Consider the following 11,442-nt stretch of genomic DNA (forward strand, 5'->3'; position numbering starts at 1 on the left):
CATGACATGTAAGCACATAGCAGATGACGATTGCCAAGTGATGCCCCTAACACATTCTATGTGATCCTGGATACTACTGTGCTTTATGATTACCTCAACCTCTAACTTAAATTTGAAGATCCTCTTATAAGAAAGTTTCTTCGAGTGTTGCTCTTTAATCCTAGAACACTGGTGCTAAATCATACTCAACATAAACATGTACATGTATATACAACATGGGACCAAATGCTAGTCTCTCGACTAGTCTTTAAGATGAAGAACCACAATTACTGACCATATAAAAACAAGAACCAGACAAATGACTACACCTGACACAAGTACTTCGACAAATTGATGAGGCTGTTGATAACAAAGGCTTGATAAAGTTTCACTTTTATTACATAATATAAGTTTGTCCTTTGGGAGTCAGTATCTCAGCTGGGAAAATTTTGCTCCAGGCCCTGTCGATGACACTTGGTATAGTGGGTAGCCAAGCCCCGTGGACATGGACACTCCGCCAATCAACTGGAACGCAGAGGGTTCCAAAAGGGGATGAAGCGATGCTTCATCTCGTAGCAGGGTGCTACAAAAAGGGGTTGAATTCATGGTGGAGAGATGAAAAGTAGTTAATTACTTGGGGATAAGAAGAGAAATTAACCAGTGGTGAATTTCGTAATGGTCCAAAGATCAGATGTGAAACAGCTAAGGGGACGACCATTTGATATTCTCGGGGGGGGGGGGGGGGGGGGGGGGGGGGGGGGGGGGGGAGCAGGAGGATTTGTTGTGGATCGGTTATTTATTTTTGTAAACTAAGAGGACAGATTATCTATTTTCTGCACTATTGAAGCAAGATTTTTCATTTTCATTAAAGCAAGGGACTGATTATTTATTTTCACAACTATATTTATAATATTCGAAAACATACAATTTTTAAATTATTTGTTTATTATAAATAATTCATGTATAGTCAAGTCATTATGTACCATTTAATCAGAATTAATTATTATCCTCTGCAGAAATGAATCTTTTTATATCCCCCAATGCATATACATGTATTGTATACATACACAGTATTAAAGTTTGGTTGAAACTAAGGCTCTTCTAAAAGTATTGGCAAATGTGTTTCGCGGAGCGGAGCGAGGCAAAATTTTTTTTGAAGGGTTTTTGAACCGCTGAAGGCCCAAGAAGCTATAGAACAAATGATGCAAAATCATGCCTTCTGGGTGTTCCCCAGACCCTTTCTTAAACTGAAAATGCAAGTTCTGTTTTAATAATTTTATGACAATATTTTGGTCTCAAAGCAAAATCACGTTATAGATTCAGTGTAAGACTTAAGTTTCTAGGAACAACATCAAAAGACAAATATGCATGATATTAAAAGCAAAAATGTAATTCACATAGTTAAGTCTGTGGCTGCTGTGTTTTTTTAAACTCATGATCAAGTTAATAATAAAATTACTAAATTACAAAATGAATGCAACACTAACAGAATACAGAAGGGCAATCAATGAACAAAAGACAAATAAATAAGAAATATTGATCCCGAAAAATCAGGGGCTACGTCTGAGGGAGAACAGAACTTGCTTCTTGCAAGGCACTCACGGTGAACACAATTTGATATGGAGACAAGCGTTTGGTTTTGAAATTTCCTACATGAGGCATTTGTCTCAATGTAGTTACGGCCCTGATTTAATAAAAGTGAGGTAAGTGATCCTGAGACAATTAACCTCAAGTTAAATGAAACCAATTTTCTGACATTTCAAGTATATTTAAATAATATTTATACTTTTATTATTAAAAGATATGGGAAGTGTTTCCCGATTTTTTTTTTTGGAAAAAAGATTAATTTATGAAGAATCTGGTGCCATCTCATACTTTCGATTAGACCTGCTGAGTTATTTATTTTCAATACATTGCAAGTCAGGTCATTTATTTTCAAACTACCACAGAACAAACCATTTATTTTTGTGATTATCAAGGCTGAGTTATTTATTTTCAAAATCTTCCTGGCCCCCCCAGAATATCAAATGGTCGTCCCCTAAGTGACCCCCAAGGAATTGAATAGGAAAGTGGTTGTAAGGGATGGACTTAAAGTTTAACACCTTGGACACCTTCAATACTTCACTGATAATGAAAGATAGAAATAATAAAATATGTGTTTAATCTTATGAATCAATTTTTAAAATAAAACAATCAAATACATGATATTTAAATACTCAAATATTTAATATCTACAGGTATGTATTGTACATGTGCAAATGTACACTATATGGTATAAAATAAGAATAAAAGCAAAAACTATTTACACAGGATATATGACATAATGGAAGAATCATCATGAAAACTTTTGTTGTGCTTTTTTAATTACATTTTTACTAGTTCTTATATAGCGACAATAACTATTAGAATTCCATCCACCTAATGTTTTAATTAAGTGATCCTCAATATTAGATTTTCCAGCTGTTGTAGCAGCTCCAATTCGAAATGAATGTCCGTTAAAGGACTGAGGATTATAACCATGCACAGATACCCAAAAGATGCTTTAACTAAATTCTGATAAAAAATTCTCTATCTAGAGCTTTATCCGATTCCTCAATAAATAAAGCACTATTATTTTGAAATTTAAACATGGTTTTCCTTAAGCTTACAATCAAATAATCATGTAAAGCTTTAAATGGACAACAATCATGATTTAGCTTGTGAAGTTGAATATCAACACCCATCCTGAAAGGGTCAGTTTTAGAATGCTTTAAATGTAAAATAACATAGTCAGAATAAAATAAAACATCAGATATACATATATTGTTGGTACAATCAAATGATTTTGACCTGCGAATTGTAAACTCGCCACAGCGTAAGAAACCATAAAAAGCTACTGTAAAAGCAGTATATAACATCTGGTCAATAAAAGGTGAAAAAATTCCTTCTTTAAGCTTAACACATAAATTTTGAAGGATATCAAAGGTTATAGGTAAGTGATCTTTAATGATCGGTTTCTGTAATCTTTTAATAGAATTAAAAAACAAGGACAGTCTCTCTAAATTGTTACTAGAATTATTGAAAGGAGAACATATATTATCCTTTAAGCATCTATGTCTAATTCCACATATGTATAGTTTAATTGTAGAGTACTGTAGTTTGAGATGTTGAAAGCAATGTGTAGCAAAATATATCAATAGATCTTCTGACACTGAATAAGGCTTGCTGTCAGTAACACTTATACCATTTAATAGCAAAAATTAAAAAAAATGATTATAACCAGTCTCATATGACACTTTTGTCCCTTCAGAAATAGAAAAATCCATAATTTACTAACTGTTTCACTCAGTGCCACATTACTTCTGATGCACTTGGAACTATGCATGGACTCTGTTCTGCTTTTGGGGCCAGCTTGTGAAAACGGGTGATCTGTAAACAAGACAAAGCATCCGAAATTTGGTTTTTTATAATCTGGAACATGTTTTGCACTAAAGGCTATAATTGTATAGTATAAATTTTGCAATTATCTCAATAACTGCATGTGATGGCTTAAAGATTACAACGTTGTAAGGAATCATGGAAACATGGTGGTGTAGGAGTAGAACTAGAACCCGTCTTCTTATTCATAATATATTTAAGTCTTAATAATTATGTAACAGTAAAAATGGTCCGGCAGTAAAATTTGTCCGCCAGACTTTTTTCCCTAGTTAATCAAGTCCATGACCATTATTTTACTAGAAATGTAAGTCCCAGGACAAATTTTCCTAGGAAAATAAGTCCATAGCTAGTAAAATATGTCTGGCACTTATTTTCCTAGGAAAAATTGTCCTAAAACTTGTTTTTTTCTAGTAATTTTTATTATATCATAAAAATTATTGAAAATTAAAAAAACAACATATTTTCTTAGTTAAGATTGTAAAGTTTCATCAATTGTTTCCTATTAAAATAGAGGACATGGCTGGACGTTATAACCTAGGCATGTTAATGACGTGGACATGATGTCCTAGGAAAATTAGTCTGGGGACACAAAATTTTTTATTAAAATATTAATACACAGCTCTAAAACAATATTAGAACATGACATTTAAATTTACCTTTCAAAATAAAGGGAATGGACATTTTTACCTAAGAATATTAATGACATCAACATGATTTCCTAGGAAAATTAGTCTGGGACATGAATTTTATTAAAATATTAATGCTCAACTCTTTAACAATATTAAAACATAAACATTGAATTTTCATTGTTTACATGTAAATAATTTGTTTCATTAAAATATTCCTTTTAAAATAAAGGGCATGGATATTTTTTACCTAAGAATATAAATGACATGGAAATGATTTCCAAAGGAAAATTAGTCTGGGGACAAACATTTTATTAAAAAAATTGATACACAACTGGTAAAAAATATTAAAACATAACATTTATATTTACCTTTTAAAATAAAGGGCATGGACGTTTTTACCTAAGAATATTAATGACATGGACATGATTTCCTAGGAAAATTAGTCTAGGAACATGAATTTTATTAAAAATATAAATACACAACTCTTAAACAATAGTAAAACTTAACATTTAAATTTCCAATATTGTTTAAATGTAAATGATTTGATTCATTAATATTTTTCCTATAAAAAAAAGGACATGGACGTTTTTACCTAGGAATATTAATGACATGGTCTTGAATTCCTAGGAAAATTAGTCTGGGGACATAAATTACTAACATCGGACTAAAAATACTAGTAAATTCTGTAACCTGATGGACTTTTTATACTAGTAATATGTGTCCGCCCGGACATATTTTACCAGGACAAATTTATCTCTTACATTTACACCCAACAGTATTAAAATTAGATTTTTATGCTGACAAATTTTTGTTCGTCCCTCAGTGGGATATATATGTAATATGTATATAACTATATACACGAAACAGTGTGTCCCTGTATTTAATGATTTTAAATTCTGATGCTACACCCTTAAAAAATGGTGGTTTGGGAAACATGCTTTTCGTTCAATTTTTTTACATTAATAAGACTGTTTTCTCGCTTGAATTGTTTTACATTGTCATTTCAGGGCCTTTTATAGCTCACTATGTGGTATGGGCTTTGCTCATTGCTGTAGGCTGTACATAATGACCAATAGTTGTTAATTTCTGTGTCATTTTGGTCTCTCGTGGAGAGTTGTCTCATTGGCAAGCATACCACATCTTCTTTTTTTATATTTTAACCATCAACTCCGAATCACATGCCCTTGCAATTCGCATTTCTTAATGTTGGAAGTCTTAATGATAAGTCCTTGGAAAGTGTTGCATACTTTCTGTTTTGTTGTAGTAATAATCATAAAAAATATAAGGAAATTTAAGGATTAAGTAGAAGCCACTGACTACCTAATCACTTATAATTATAAATTATAAAGTTGACACATGTATTTTATAAATGTAAAACAACGGTTTCTTTTCCTTGACCTTCAGCAAGACAAGCTAATATATATATTATTTAGATTTTTGATTATGTTCAGTCCTTATAATTTGTAGTTTCGTTTTTACCATGGCACTGTCGATTTGTCAACAACTTGTGGCTCGATTTATCATTAGTATCTTCTCTGTCTTCTCTGTTACATGTCTATGCTGGTACGACTGTTACCAAGCTCAAGTAACAATTTCACCTTTCAACTGACTTCATTTATATATATATATGGTCATGTAAAATAATAATGCATAGTTCATATGTTGGAGCCATAATCATGTTAGGAATGGAGCTGTCATATCAGAAACTGAAACTGCTTCTATAGTTAATGTATGCACCAATGATATTTTGCTTAATTTCTTCCGTTAACTATTCTCACATCGATATCTGACACAGATTTCTTTTGAAATGGGTTTTACCGTGTATTGGTTTTTTCTACATAAGCTAAAGTATGAGAGAAAGATTTGACATCTCATAAAACATTTTAAACCTCACCGCATTTCTTGCGCCTGTCCCAAGTCAGGAGCCTCTAGCGTTTTTAAATTAATGTAAGTCTTGTGATTTTTATACGACCGCAAAAAAATTTTTGTGGTCGTATATTGGTATGACGTTGGCGTCGTCGTCGTCGTCGTCCGGCGTCGTCCGTAGACACATTGGTTTTCGCACTCTAACTTTAGTTTAAGTGAATGGATCTCTATGAAATTTTACCACAAGGTTCAATACCACAAAAGGAAGGTTGGGATTGATTTTGGGGGTTATGGTACCAACAGTAAAGGAATTAGGGGCCAAAAAGGGGCCAAAAATAAGCATTTTTGTAACTTCCAGACATAACTTGTGTGTTAGTGTATGGATCTCTCTGACATTGTACCACAAGGTTCCATATCACAAAAGGAATGCTGGGATTGATTTTGGGGGTATTTGCCTCAAAATTTTAGGAATTAGGGGCAAAAAAAAGGGGCAAAAAACAAGCATTTTTCTAGTTTCATGACAATAACTTGTATGTAAGTGTATGGATCTTTATGAAATTGTACTACAAGGTTCCATATCACAAAGGGAAAGCTGGAATTGAGTTTGGGGGTAATTGCCGAAACGTTTAGGAATTTGGGGCCAAAAAGGGCCAAAAATAAGCATTTTTCTAGTTTCCAGACAATAACTTGTGTTCAAGTGTATGGATCTCTCTGAAATTGTACTGCAAGGTACCATACCACAAAGGGAAGGCTGGGATTGATGATGGGGGTAATTGCCTCAATATTTTAGGAATTAGGGGCAAAAAAGGGGCAAAAAACAAGCATTTTTCTAGTTTCAGGACAATAACTTGTGTGTAAGTGTATGGATCTTTCTGAAATTGTACTACAAGGTTCCATATCACAAAGGGAAAGCTGGGTTTGAGTTTGGGGGTAATTGCCCTAAATGTTTAGGAATTTGGGGCCAAAAAGGGGCCAAAAAACACATTTTTCTAGTTTCCAGACAATAACTTGTGTTCAAGTGTATGGATCTCTCTGAAATTGTACTGCAAGGTACCATACCACAAAGGGAAGGCTGGGATTGATGATGGGGGTAATTGCCTCAATATTTTAGGAATTAGGGGCCAAAAAGGGGCAAAAAACAAGCATTTTTCTAGTTTCAGGACAATAACTTGTGTGTAAGTGTATGGATCTTTCTGAAATTGTACTACAAGGTTCCATATCACAAAGGGAAAGCTGGGTTTGAGTTTGGGGGTAATTGCCCTAAATGTTTAGGAATTTGGGGCCAAAAAGGGGCCAAAAAACACATTTTTCTAGTTTCCAGACAATAACTTGTGTTCAAGTGTATGGATCTCTCTGAAATTGTACTGCAAGGTACCATACCACAAAGGGAAGGCTGGGATTGAGTTTAGGGGTGATGAATCATAAGGGGGTTCAAAAAATTTGGGGGGGGGGATTTTTTTTTTTTTCCTTTTTTTTTTCTTTTAAAATTTTCCATTTTAAGTTGGTTATTTCTGATTTATATTTAAAAGCAAATAATAATGATATGGTAGGAGATACACACCAAACAGGATGTGTAAAGTATTATATAATAAGTATTGTGCAATAGCAAGAAATTTTCAATTGCACAGTATTGCACAATAGCAAGAAATCTTCAATTGCACAGTATTGCGCAATAGCAAGAAATCTTCAATTGTACAGTATTGCGCAATAACAAGAAATATTTAATTGCACAGTATTGTGCAAAAGAAGATACTTAGTATAAATTGCTTATTTCTTGACCAATTTCAATGGGGTTTTATTCTTGAATTATTGGGGTTCTTTGATATGCCGAATCTAACCGTGTATTTAGATTCTTAATTTTTGGTTCCGTTTTCAAATTGGTCTACATTAAGGTCCAAAGGGTCCAAAATTAAACTTAGTTTGATTTTAACAAAAATTGAATTCTTAGGGTTCTTTGATATGCTGAATCTAAACATGTATTTAGATTTTTGATTATGGGCCCAGTTTTCAAGTTGGTCCAAATTTGGGTTCAAAATTAAACTTTGTTTGATTTCAACAAAAATTGAATACATGGGGTTCTTTGATATGCTGAATCTAACCATGTATTCAGATTTTTGATTTTTGGGCCCCGTTATCAACTTTGTCCACATTGAGGTCAAAAGGGTCCAAAATTAAACTTTTTTTGATTTCATCAAAAATTGAATTCTTGGGGTTCTTTGATATGCTGAATCTAACCATGTATTTAGATTTTGGATATTGGACCATAAAAGGTGAATGTCCAATTTGAAATTTTTAAGTTCTTAGACCACATTCATTCTGTGTCAGAAACCTATGCTGTGTCAAATATTTAATCACAATCCAAATGCAAAGCTGTATCAAGCTTGAATGTTGTGTCCATACTTGCCCCAACTGTTCAGGGTTCGACCTCTGCGGTCGTATCAAGCTGCGCCCTGCGGAGCATTTTATTTTTAATTGAGTTCGTTTATAATATGTTTTGGAGTTTCAAGAGTGTGATGTCCATTTTCACTAAACCAATAAACATTTTTGTTAGGGGTCAGCTGAGGGTGTCATTGAGTTGATTTTTTAGGTGTAACTTGTGTTTGAGATGTTCTTGTAATGTTTTTTTGGTCAGGTTTATTTCTATTTGACACATTCCCCATTTATATTCTCAATATATATTTTATCTTTGTGATAATTTATACTCATGTATAGTCGTGAAATTTACATTTGTCCTTTTGTATGTGTCTGTCATGAAACATACCAGGAGCCTGTTCATATAATTTTTTTTTGTTAGAACTACTGCGCTCAGTGGAAGGGAGGGTATGACATAATATCATATACTTTAGTTCAAAAAAGACATTGGATGGGGAGGGGGTTAACATTTTTGTTGCGTTTGATTTTTTTTTTGGGGGGAAAGGGGGTGCCAATCTCTTTTTTGGTTTTCTGTTGCCGCACATTTTTTAAAATCTGGATCAGCTTTAATATTCAGATGTATATCGTGTACAGCTTTTCATATTTTCTTGAGGGGCTTATAGTTTTCGAAACCAGAAAGTGGCTGTAAAATAGTTTTCTGCATATTTTCAACGTTTTTAAGAAATAACTGCTGTATATAACAATTTTTCATTATTTGATGCAATGATTTACCTAAGTTTTTCTTTCATAGACTTGTATGCAATATTTTTGCACTTTCCATCATAGAAATTTTATTATTATATTTGATTTTTTTTAGATTCAGATTGCCCCATATCACAAGAAACTTGCAAAACTTCTATGCAGACTAGTGTAGGATTTAAAAGTGTCCCTCATGAAATAATGTCCACTGGACATTATTTTATAGAAAATACTGTCCATGGACACAATTTCCTATGAAAATATGTCCTCAGGTATGAAAAAGTGTCCATATTTAATACTATAGTTCTGTCCAGGGTGACATTTTATCTCAGGATATTGTGTCCACCAGGACAATTTTCGATATGATTAAAGTATTAAATGATATCCATTGCCTTGTAGACTATACGTATTGTAACCTACATGTATAATTGCGAACTTTAATACATTGTTACTTTGACAAAGAGTTGTTTCATTGGTACTCATACCATCCTTATCTCCTTATTTATATTTTTTAATATGTACATGTAAACATGTATAATGATTTAAGTTCAAACAAGTAACAGATGCTTTTCAGTATTATTTTCCAAGGACATGGACATAATTTAATAACAACAATTACAAAATATTGTCCTGTAGATGGACCATATTTCATACATGGCATGGACATTATTAAATACCAAAATTCAATGAAAAACTGTCCAAGTGGACGCATTTTCACAGGTCACTATTATGTCTTACACTAGCAGAGGTAAACAATTGTTCTAAATAATATATCTGATGAGTTAATATTTTTAATTCTAAGTTACTTAGTGAGTAGTTGTTAGTCATGCACTAGTGATTATGTTTATTGTTAAACTTCTTCATGGATCAATGAGTTATAACCCCTTAACTTTTTTAAAAAGTTTGGGGTATGACAACTCTCTCTTCTTTTTAATGATTGGTTCATTAAGTCATATGTCTTTTTTTTGGAGTGAATTCTTTTGTTTGGTTAGAATTTGCTTATATCTTGGTCTGAGTGGTGCTGATATCATTTGTATTCAAATTTAATGGACATCTTTGATTTTATATAAAAAAGGTCAGTTTTCTATTATTACATTTGTAATATCTCATATTTCAACATATATACTAATGTGATTTTATTGTATAAATGATCAAAATAAATGATTCAGATATCATAGATATAGGAAGATGTGGTATGAGTGCCAATGAGACAACTCTCCATCCAAATAACAATTTATAAAAGTAAACCATTATAGGTCAAGGTATGGCCTTTAACACAGAGCCTTGGCTCACACTGAACAACAAGCTATAAAGGGCCTATGGATATTTTAAAGATTAAACATGTCAGGAATAACCATTAATTTGTGGAGTTTATTGAATCAATTACATCAATGGTGGAGAAATGTATGAATTCATGTTACAATATTTCTTTAAGGTTTTTTTTTTTATATAAAAACTGCATTATACCACATTATATGTCAATAGATGAATTATACCTTAACTGAGATACAATTCACTGACCAATTAATGGTTAGTCCTGGCCTGTTTAAACACAGATGTATATGAAATATTTGTAAAGGTATATGACCCCTTTAATGAGGGGCTTGATGGGGGGGTCTCATCACGATTCACGAGTTGATTTTTTTTGTCAATCACGATTCACAGAAAATAAATTTCCATGATCACAGATCACGAAAATATAAAAACAAAATAAATATGTAGAAAAACGGACAACGATAGCGAAAATGCGCCGATCACGAAAAACGAAAATAACCCATCAGGCCTCCTTAAATGGGAAAAGGGGATTTTGTGGCAAATAAAACCAAGATTTTTGTAGAAAATCCACAGACTTTAATACATACATATACTCTCTATATAATATAGCAGTGATCGCCGTGGATGGAATTGATAGTTAATAGCAAATTCACTTTATTTATATTATATGTAGATCTATGTTCATAGTATACAGAAACGCGAAAATCATGCAATTTAACAGACAGCAAAAAAATAACTGACTTTGGAAAAAAGGGAGAGGGCTTAAAATAATTGTCCTGTCTCCAAGTGCTTTATTTATAATGACTCAGTTTGATACCTTTTCTGAATTTCTCCAGACATAAAATCTTTCACAAAAATTCACCCTATAACAGTTTACATACTTTCAACCAAGCTCTAAATACCCGCGATTTTGCGGGTGTGTTCTAGTAATACCGGTATATAAATTAAATGAAATATATGATATGATAAAGTTGTCGTTTGTTGATGTGGTTCACAAGAGTTTCTTGTTTCTTGTTTTTTTTAGCTCACCGGGCCCAAAGGGCCAAGTGAGCTTTTCTCATTACTTGGCGTCCGTCGTCGTCCGTTAACTTTTACAAAAATCTTCTCCTCTGAAACTACTTGGCCAAATTTAAACAAACTTGGCCACAATCATCACTAGGGTATT

General features: G+C 32.7%; 1 long non-coding RNA gene across 1 annotated transcript; it reads right to left on the reverse strand.

The window, feature by feature from the left end:
• Window positions 1-2,177: 2,177 nt before the first annotated feature.
• Window positions 2,178-5,635, reverse strand: LOC127722385 (uncharacterized). Its single transcript, XR_007991712.1, has 2 exons — window positions 5,505-5,635; window positions 2,178-3,387 (listed from the first exon to the last, which is right to left on the reverse strand). It is a non-coding gene; the product is annotated as an uncharacterized LOC127722385 (long non-coding RNA).
• Between the last annotated feature and the right edge of the window lie 5,807 nt (window positions 5,636-11,442).

This window comes from Mytilus californianus, unplaced genomic scaffold (genome assembly GCF_021869535.1).
Source record: "Mytilus californianus isolate M0D057914Y unplaced genomic scaffold, xbMytCali1.0.p SCAF_12, whole genome shotgun sequence".
Lineage (NCBI taxonomy): Eukaryota > Metazoa > Mollusca > Bivalvia > Mytilida > Mytilidae > Mytilus > Mytilus californianus.